The 8,196-nt window shown below is 42.2% G+C and overlaps 1 pseudogene; it reads right to left on the bottom strand.

The window, feature by feature from the left end:
* LOC125155931 (uncharacterized) lies at positions 1–96 on the bottom strand (annotated as a pseudogene).
* Positions 97–8,196: the final 8,100 nt, after the last annotated feature.

Raw genomic sequence — 8,196 nt, 5'->3', positions numbered from 1 at the left:
GAAAATCTGGAACGCTTCACGAATCTGTGCGTCATCCTTGCGCAGGGGCCGTGTGAATCTTCCCTGTATCGTTTCTTTTTTTTTTTTTTTTTTTAATTTTTTTAACGTTTATTTATTTTTGAGACAGAGAGAGACACCGCATGAACGGGGGAGGGTCAGAGAGAGAGGGAGACACAGAATCGGAAGCAGGCTTCAGGCTCTGAGCCATCAGCCCAGAGCCCGACGCGGAGCTCGAACTCGCGGACCGCGAGATCGTGACCTGAGCTGAAGTCTGACGCTCAACCGACTGAGCCACCCAGGCGCCCCTTCCCTGTATCGTTTCAATTGTAGTCTCTGTGCTGCCAAAGCGAGCGCAGTTGATCACATTTTTTGATAGATTTGTGAATTCATAATATCTGCTGTTTATTGAGCGCTTACTATTTGCCTGTCAAAAACTCTCATTTAGGCTAAAAACAAACTTTGTAGGTGAGTTCGTAACCTCCGTTTCACAGATGGGAAACTGAGGCTCAAAGAGGAGGAGAACTTGGCCAAGGTCACCTGACTAGGAAGAGCTAGCCCAACCGGTTCTGCTTGCCTTCAGTGACTATCCCTCTCCCACAATGCCCACTGCACTGTCGTCTAGGCTATGCTATGGCCACCACGCTTATTAATAATAGCAACAGCTATCATTTGAGTGCCTTTCATGTGCCATATAATTTCAGCTTAAACCTTTCTGTAAGTTCAAATGGTACTTTGCCAAGTAAGTTGACTAAGACGCAGAGATATTGGTATATCTCTCAAAATTACTGCCCACCTGTTGAAACAGGGCTTTCTTATTCTGGTATGACTTTTTCCCATGTTCACTTCCTCTTGCCTGCTTGTAAAATCGTTTTTGGCTCTGTCAGGACTTCCTTTCCTTGGTGTAATATATCCTGACCCTTTGCAGCTAGTTTGGAATGGCAAACCAAGAGTTGAAGTGTAGGCTCTCTTTCTAACAGCTCCCACACTTTTTCCCAGCACAGGAACGGAGAGCTACAGTCTGAATCAAGGGGGAAGTGTCAGTTGCTTGGAAAAAACCTGATCTTGTGACTGCAAAAAGAAAAACACAACTTAATCAAGGAAGCCTTTCCTGGGGAGGGGGAATCACACTACCCCATGTGAGATCTTATTCTGGATTATGTCATAGATCATTTTCAGGGAGTTTCATATGGCCCCAGGGCATCCCCAAGCAGACAGAGGGACAAAGGGCTGTTTTCATTGATGAATCCATCCGGGCTTGCCTTATGCCTCTCACAGGGTGCTGGTGGAGGAAGATAATATTCTCTTTCAAGATGCAATGACTTAGTACAATTCAGTAATATAAATAGCTAAAAATATATAAATGTCTGCACCCTTTCACCCAGTAATACCCTCCTGGAAAATAATTCAAAAGAAGAAAACAAAGCAACAACACAACAGAAAATATATAAAGGAGCATTGTTTATAGCAGTGGAAAACCTGAAAGGACCTACATGCCCAAGATTAGGAAGTGGGTGAATAACAATGGTGTAAGAATGTAATGGAATGTTATGATGCTATTGAAAGAGATATGTATGATAAGTATATAGAAACACAAAAAGCCTTTTTGAAATAACCTAAAATGAAAGCATTAGAATGAAAAATTGTCTTGAGCTAGAATAAGAGCTCCGGAGTCAGCAAACATGTGTTATTAGCTATATGGACTTAGACACACTGCTTAACCTGAGTCTCAGTTTCCACATTTAAAGATTATAAAGATATAAAGATAAAGATTAAAGTATTCATCTTTCGGGGCACCTGAGTGGCTTAGCCGGTTAAACATCCGGCTCATGATTTTGGCTCAGGTCATGACCTCACAGTTTGTGGTTTCCAGGCCTGAGTTGGGCTCTGTGCTGATAGCATGGAGCCTGCCTGGGATTCCCTCTCTCTTTGCCCCTCCCATGCTCATGTGCGCACGCACTCTCTCTCTCTCTCAAAATAAATAAAGACTTTATAAATAAATAAATAAATAAATAAATAAATAAATAAATAAAATCCATCCTTCCAGAGTTATTATAAGAATTAAAGATGATATAAACTATATGAATAAAAGTTGGGTAAACCACGGATAAAGATAGGAAGGGAGTGCAAAGAAAGAATTGTAAGTTTTATGCTAGGATCTTGGACTATTGAAAATTTCATCTGAAATGTACTTATTTTTATGATGTCTTAAATGTAATACAATTTTTTTCTTTTCTTTCTCCGTACCCCTTTTTTTAAAAGTTTATTTATTTATTTTGAGAGAGAGAGAGAGACAGCGAGCAAGCAGGAGAGGGGCAGAGAGAGAAGGAGAGAGAGAATCCCAAGCAGGTTCCATGCTGTCAGTGCAGAGCCTGATTCAGGGCTTGAACTCACAAACTGTGAGATCATGACCTGAACTGAAACCAAGAGTCAGACATTTAACCGACTGAGCCACCCAGGCGACCCTCTTCCTCCATGCCCTTAAAAAACTGCATATGCCCTGTGTAGGAAGTGTGTGTACGTCTCATCAGGAAACTTGCCTAAGTGGATTCCTAAGTCCTATTTGGATAAGGGTCCTGATTCCTCTGGAATCAGCTCTAGGAAAATGAGAGGAACCTTAAACACTGACATACAGAAAGGTGGCTCAACTAGGTTCCAGGACCCGTTTTCCAAGCACTTAGAGGTTTATGTGACACTTGATAGATACTGGTCTCTGTCTCTACAATTTGGGGGTGGAGAAGGTTTTCGTGACCAAGATGCCTTCATCCACCTTTGCTTCAGAATGCTACTTCCCACCTCCATTAAACCACTTTCCCTGCAGAGCTAGATTCATGAGCCAGGGGGTAGCAGGAGGATGATATGAAAGAAATATTTTCTTTTGGCTAATATATACTGAGGACCCTCTTTGTATGAGGCATTGTGTTCGGCACATATAAATACCTACTAAGCCAGTTGGAATATGTCTAGAACCCAGAAAACCTTCTAGGAAACGTCTACCAGGATAATGTTGACATAGAAAAGGTATTTCATGTGGATTTCCATCTATCCATCTTCATCCAAGATTAGCAGAGAGACACAAGAATAAAACTTGTGGCGAGGTTTTATTCTGGCCAAGTAAGGAAACTAACCAAAAATAGATTCCACTGAAAGTGTCAGGCAACGGGGTGCAAAAAGGGTGAAAAGCCATTTAGACTTGAAAAAGCAACAGCAATCTTCTAATCTTACTGATGAGAAATGAATTGTGGCAAAACTATGTCTGAGGCTGCTTCTAGTAAGCTTTGGGTCAGTTACTTCAGTTACTCTAAAAAAATTCTGGAAATTTTGCTCTACTTGGCAGTAAAACAAAGATGATTTCTACCCGGGGCTATACCAAATTCTTTTTAATTGATTGTTTTTCCTCCCCATGCTCTGCCTCCCAACAGCCAGGGATGCCACTGATGAAATATTCAGCATTGGAATGATATTTGATGTATAATTAAATAGGATACATTTAGCAGTTCAGTTTTATAGACCTTTCATGTTCAAGTTAATAAATCTTCACAGAAGGAATCTCACAAACAAGACCAAAATATTTTGGGGAATGCTATCCTCCTTGGAAAAATACAGAATCCTGAACGTAATTACTGTATATAGGAAAGAAAACATTTATCGAGCACTTTTATGTGCCAGGCAAGGTACTAAGTGCTTTACACATTATTTAACTTAATCTTCATGACCCTGTGAGATAGGTATTATTAGCTCTGCTATACAGATGAAATAACTGAGGCTCCAAGCAGTTAAGTAATTTGCTTAAGATCACAAAGTATGTATGAGCATATCCAGGGCTGGAACTCAGGTCAGATTCTGACTCTCGTGTTTTTCCTTAAATTTTTACAGGAGTTCATTTCCAAAGCGCTTTCATTTACTATGGCTCATTCCATCCTCCCACCAACACAGTGATGTTGAACACAATCATAGGATTCTCTCTTTTAACAAAAGTCACAGAGACAGGGTCAGAACCAAGGCTTACAGCAATCATAACCTCAGTGAATTTCTATTGAGTGCCTTCTATGTGCTGGTCTCTGTAGTAAGCATTTTTAATAGTTTTTCCCATTTTAATCTTCATAATCTTTTGAGGTGGGCACTATTATTATCCCATTTGATGGATGAGAAAACCAAGACTCAGAAGGGCCCATCTCTTGCCCAAGTTTATACAGTAGCCAGTCAGGACAAGAATTTAGGTTTGTAATAATGATAACACAATTGATAAAAGCAGTTGCCATTTATTGAGCTCTTCTCCTGTGTTAGATATTGCTTAGAAATTTTTTTTAACCCTACATGCTATGAGATTTACAATTGGCATTGCTCCTTTAAAAACAATATTTTTAAGTAATCTCTATACCCAGTGTAGGACTTGAACTTAAAACCCCGAGACTGAGAGCCACATGATCTACCTACTAAACCAGCCAGGTGTCCCTGGCATTACTCTTTTAATGCTCACCATTTTCAGATAAGGAAAGAAGACCGAAAGAAAATAAGTTAATGTCTCCAAGGCATACAAATGGGAAGGGGTAGAGCTAGGATTTGAATGCAGGTCTCTTTGACTCTTAGACCTATGTCCTTAACCATGAGACTTTGCTCACTCCTGTTCTGTCTCTATACACCCTTGCTACCCAAAGTATGGTCCCCAGACCAGCAGCATTGGCATCCCCTGGGAACTTGTTATAAAGGTGGCACCCCAAGCCATGCCCCAGACCTACTGAATCAGAGATGTATTTTAACAAGATACCTGCATGATTCTTGTGCCTGTTAAACTTTGAGAAGCACTGCTCTGCAGCACTGCCAGCATCTCTCACACGCACACGCACACACACACGCACACGTGCACACACGCACACACGTACGTGGGTGAGGGGCAGAGAGAGAGAGGGGAACAGAGGTTCCATCCGAAGTGGGCTTGGTGCTGGCGGCAGTGAGTAATCTCTACACCCAACACGAGGCTTGAACTCACAGCCCCAAGATCAAGAGTCCCGTGCTCTACTGACTGAGCCAGGAGGCACCCCCAAAATTCTTGGATTTGTGATTGTGATTTTATGTTGCATAATAGAAAACAGTTATTCTTTCTCTTAGTAAACTCGTTCCTAATTCACACTGCAGAAATAAATGTTACTTTTGGTGTTCTGCAAAAGTGCCTGATTCCCACCTACATTAACATAAGGATCTAGACTCTGGAATCTCAGGACACCTGGCTGGCTCGGTCAGGAGAGAGCATGCGGCTCTTGATCTCAGGGTCATGAATTTAAGCCCATATTGGGCATGGAGCCTACTTAAAAGAAATAAAAAGTATAAAAATAAATAAATAACATAAAAATACATAAACTTAAAAAAAAAGACTTTGGAATCTCTCTAGAAATCAAATCATCTAACCAAGAGGAACTTGTCTTAGTTCCAAGAGGAACTTGTTCTTACTGGATAGTAGAAACACGAGTGGTTTTATGTTCTCCTTTGTGCTTTCCCAAATATTTAAAAATATCTAGAGTGAACGTGCATTCATTCAGCAAATATCACTTAGTAGGAACACCTACTAAGTGACAGGCACTGTTCTAGGTGCTGGAGATAGAGCAGTGAATAAGCCAGAAAAAAATCTGTGTTCTAGATTGGTGGTGGCCAGAGGCAGGGCAGGGGGATGGGGCAATGTAGGTGAAGGGAGTCAAAAGGGATAAACTTCCAATTGTAAAACAAAGAAGTCATGGCGATGTCACCTACAGCATGCTGACTAGAGGTAAAAGTACTGTATTGCATATTTGAAAGTTGCTAAGAGAGTAAGTCCTGAAACTTCTCATCACAAGAAAAAAATCCGTAACTAGGTATGGTGATGGATGTTAACCAGACTTATAGTGATGATCATTTTGCAATATACACAAATATTGAATCATTATGTTGTGTACCTGTAACTAATAAATTTCAATGTCAGTTAATTTCAATTGAAAAAATCTTGGGGCGCCTGGGTGGCTCAGTTGGTTAAGCATCTGACTTCGGCTCAGGTCATGATCTCATGGTTAGTGAGTTCGAGCCCTGCATCGGGCTCTTTGCTAACAGCTTGGAGCCTGGAGCCTGCTTCGGATTTTGTGCCTCCCTCTCTCTCTTCCCCTCCCCTCCTTGTGCTCTCTCTCTTACTCAAAAATAAATAAACATTAAAAAAAAAATCTCAGGGGGCCTGGATGGTTCAGTTGGTTGAGCATCCAACTCTTGGTTTGGGCTCAGGTCATGATCTCACGGTTTGTGGGTTCAAGCCCCGCATCAGGCTCTGTGCTGACAGTGTGGAGCCTGCTTGAGATTCTCCCCCACCCCTCAAAGTAAATAAAGTTAAAAAAAAAATCTCTGTCCTGATGTCAGTATCTTTTGGGTTTTCCTCTTGGTATAGTCAGATTCCTTGAAGAACACAAGTCACGTTTCCTCTCTGGAAGGTAAATGTCCAGTAGCCAGAGATCTAGGAATTGAATGGAAGAAGAGGGCTGGGAATCTTAGCATCCGATATCCATAAATCCACTTAATCTCCTTATTTATATGGAGACTCCTATTCAACCATCTCTGGAGAATAAATACTTCACAGTCTCCTTTTAGAAGAAGGAGGGCAGCAGTTGAAGAAGGGAGGAGTAACCTGGAGATCTTAAATAGCTTTAAAAATTCTTATTTTGACCCATGCCCAGAGTACACCCTGTAGATGGCCCGCTTTTCTGTATCCCCACAGTGGGCAGCACGGGGACCTACTGTGAGTGATCAAGTGTGGAGACTTGAGGGAGTCTGCAGTATAAATCAGGTGGGGTCTCAGTTTGGTTCCATTTTGGTTTTAGGATTCAGGTTCTCCAGGTTGGTAACTTAGTTAATGCTTGTGCATCTGCTTTCCAGCTTCTACTTTTCTTTGTTTTTGTTTGTCCTACTGACTCCACTCATTATTGTGGGTTCATGCTTTAAAAATCCCATCACTGGGGAGCCTGGGTGGCTCAGTCGGTTGGGCGTCCGACTTCAGCTCAGGTCATGATCTCGTGGTCCGTGAGTTCGAGCCCCACGTTGGGCTCTGTGCTGACAGCTCAGAGCCTGGAGCCTGTTTCAGATTCTGTGTTTCCTTCTCTCTCTGACCTTCCCCCATTCATGCTCTGTCTCTCTCTCTCTCAAAAATGAATAAACGTTAAAAAAAAAATTTAAAAAAAATCCCATCACTGGGGCACCTTGGGTGGCTCAGTCAGTTAAGTGTCTGACTCTTGGTTTCAGCTCAGGTCATGCTCTCACAGTTTGTGGGTTGGAGTCCTGTGTCATGCTCTGCGCTGACAGCGTGGAGCCTGCTGGGGATCCTCTTTCCCTCTCTGACCCTCCCCAGATTGCTCTCACTCTGTCAAAATAAATAACAAAAATTAAAATAAAAAAAAATTTAAAAAATCCCATTACTGTCATTTTAGTGGTGTTCTAGGAGAGAACATAAGTGGATCTATGTGTTCATCCTCATTAACTGTTTAACTTTCATCACTTAAAAAAAATGTTTATTGGGGTGCCTGGGTGGCTCAATCGGTTGAGCGACCGACTTCGGCTCAGGTCATCATCTCACAGTTTGTGAGTTTAAGCCCCGCGTCGGGCTCTGTGCTGACAGCTTGGAGCCTGGAGCCTGCTTCGGATTCTGCGTCTCCCTCTCTCTCTCTGCTCCTCCCCTGCTCACACGCTGTCGCTCTCTCAAAAATAAATAAAGTTTAAAAAAAATTTTTTTTTAAATTTTTTTTTTCAACGTTTATTTTTATTTTTGGGACAGAGAGAGACAGAGCATGAATGGGGGAGGGGCAGAGAGAGAGGGAGACACAGAATCCGAAACAGGCTCCAGGCTCCGAGCCATCAGCCCAGAGCCCGACGCGGGGCTCAAACTCACGGACCGCGAGATCGTGACCTGGCTGAAGTCGGACACTTAACCGACTGCGCCACCCAGGCGCCCCAAAAATTGTTTTTTAAAATCTTTATTTATTTTTGAGAGAGGTGGGCGAGTGAGCAAGGGAGGGGCAGGCTCACACCCAGGAACTGATGAACTCATGAACCCATGAACCATGAGATCATGACCTGAGCAGAAGTTGGATGCTTAAGTGACTAAGCCACCCAGGCGCCCCAACTCAGTTTTAAGGAACATTTTCCTATCTGAACTTGAATCCTCTCTTGACACCATTTAAACTTTCATTCTCT

Source organism: Prionailurus viverrinus, chromosome F1 (genome assembly GCF_022837055.1).
Source record: "Prionailurus viverrinus isolate Anna chromosome F1, UM_Priviv_1.0, whole genome shotgun sequence".
Taxonomy (NCBI): Eukaryota; Metazoa; Chordata; class Mammalia; order Carnivora; family Felidae; genus Prionailurus; species Prionailurus viverrinus.
The sequence above is the reverse complement of the archived record's forward strand: the minus strand, read 5'-3'. Positions and strand labels throughout refer to the sequence as shown.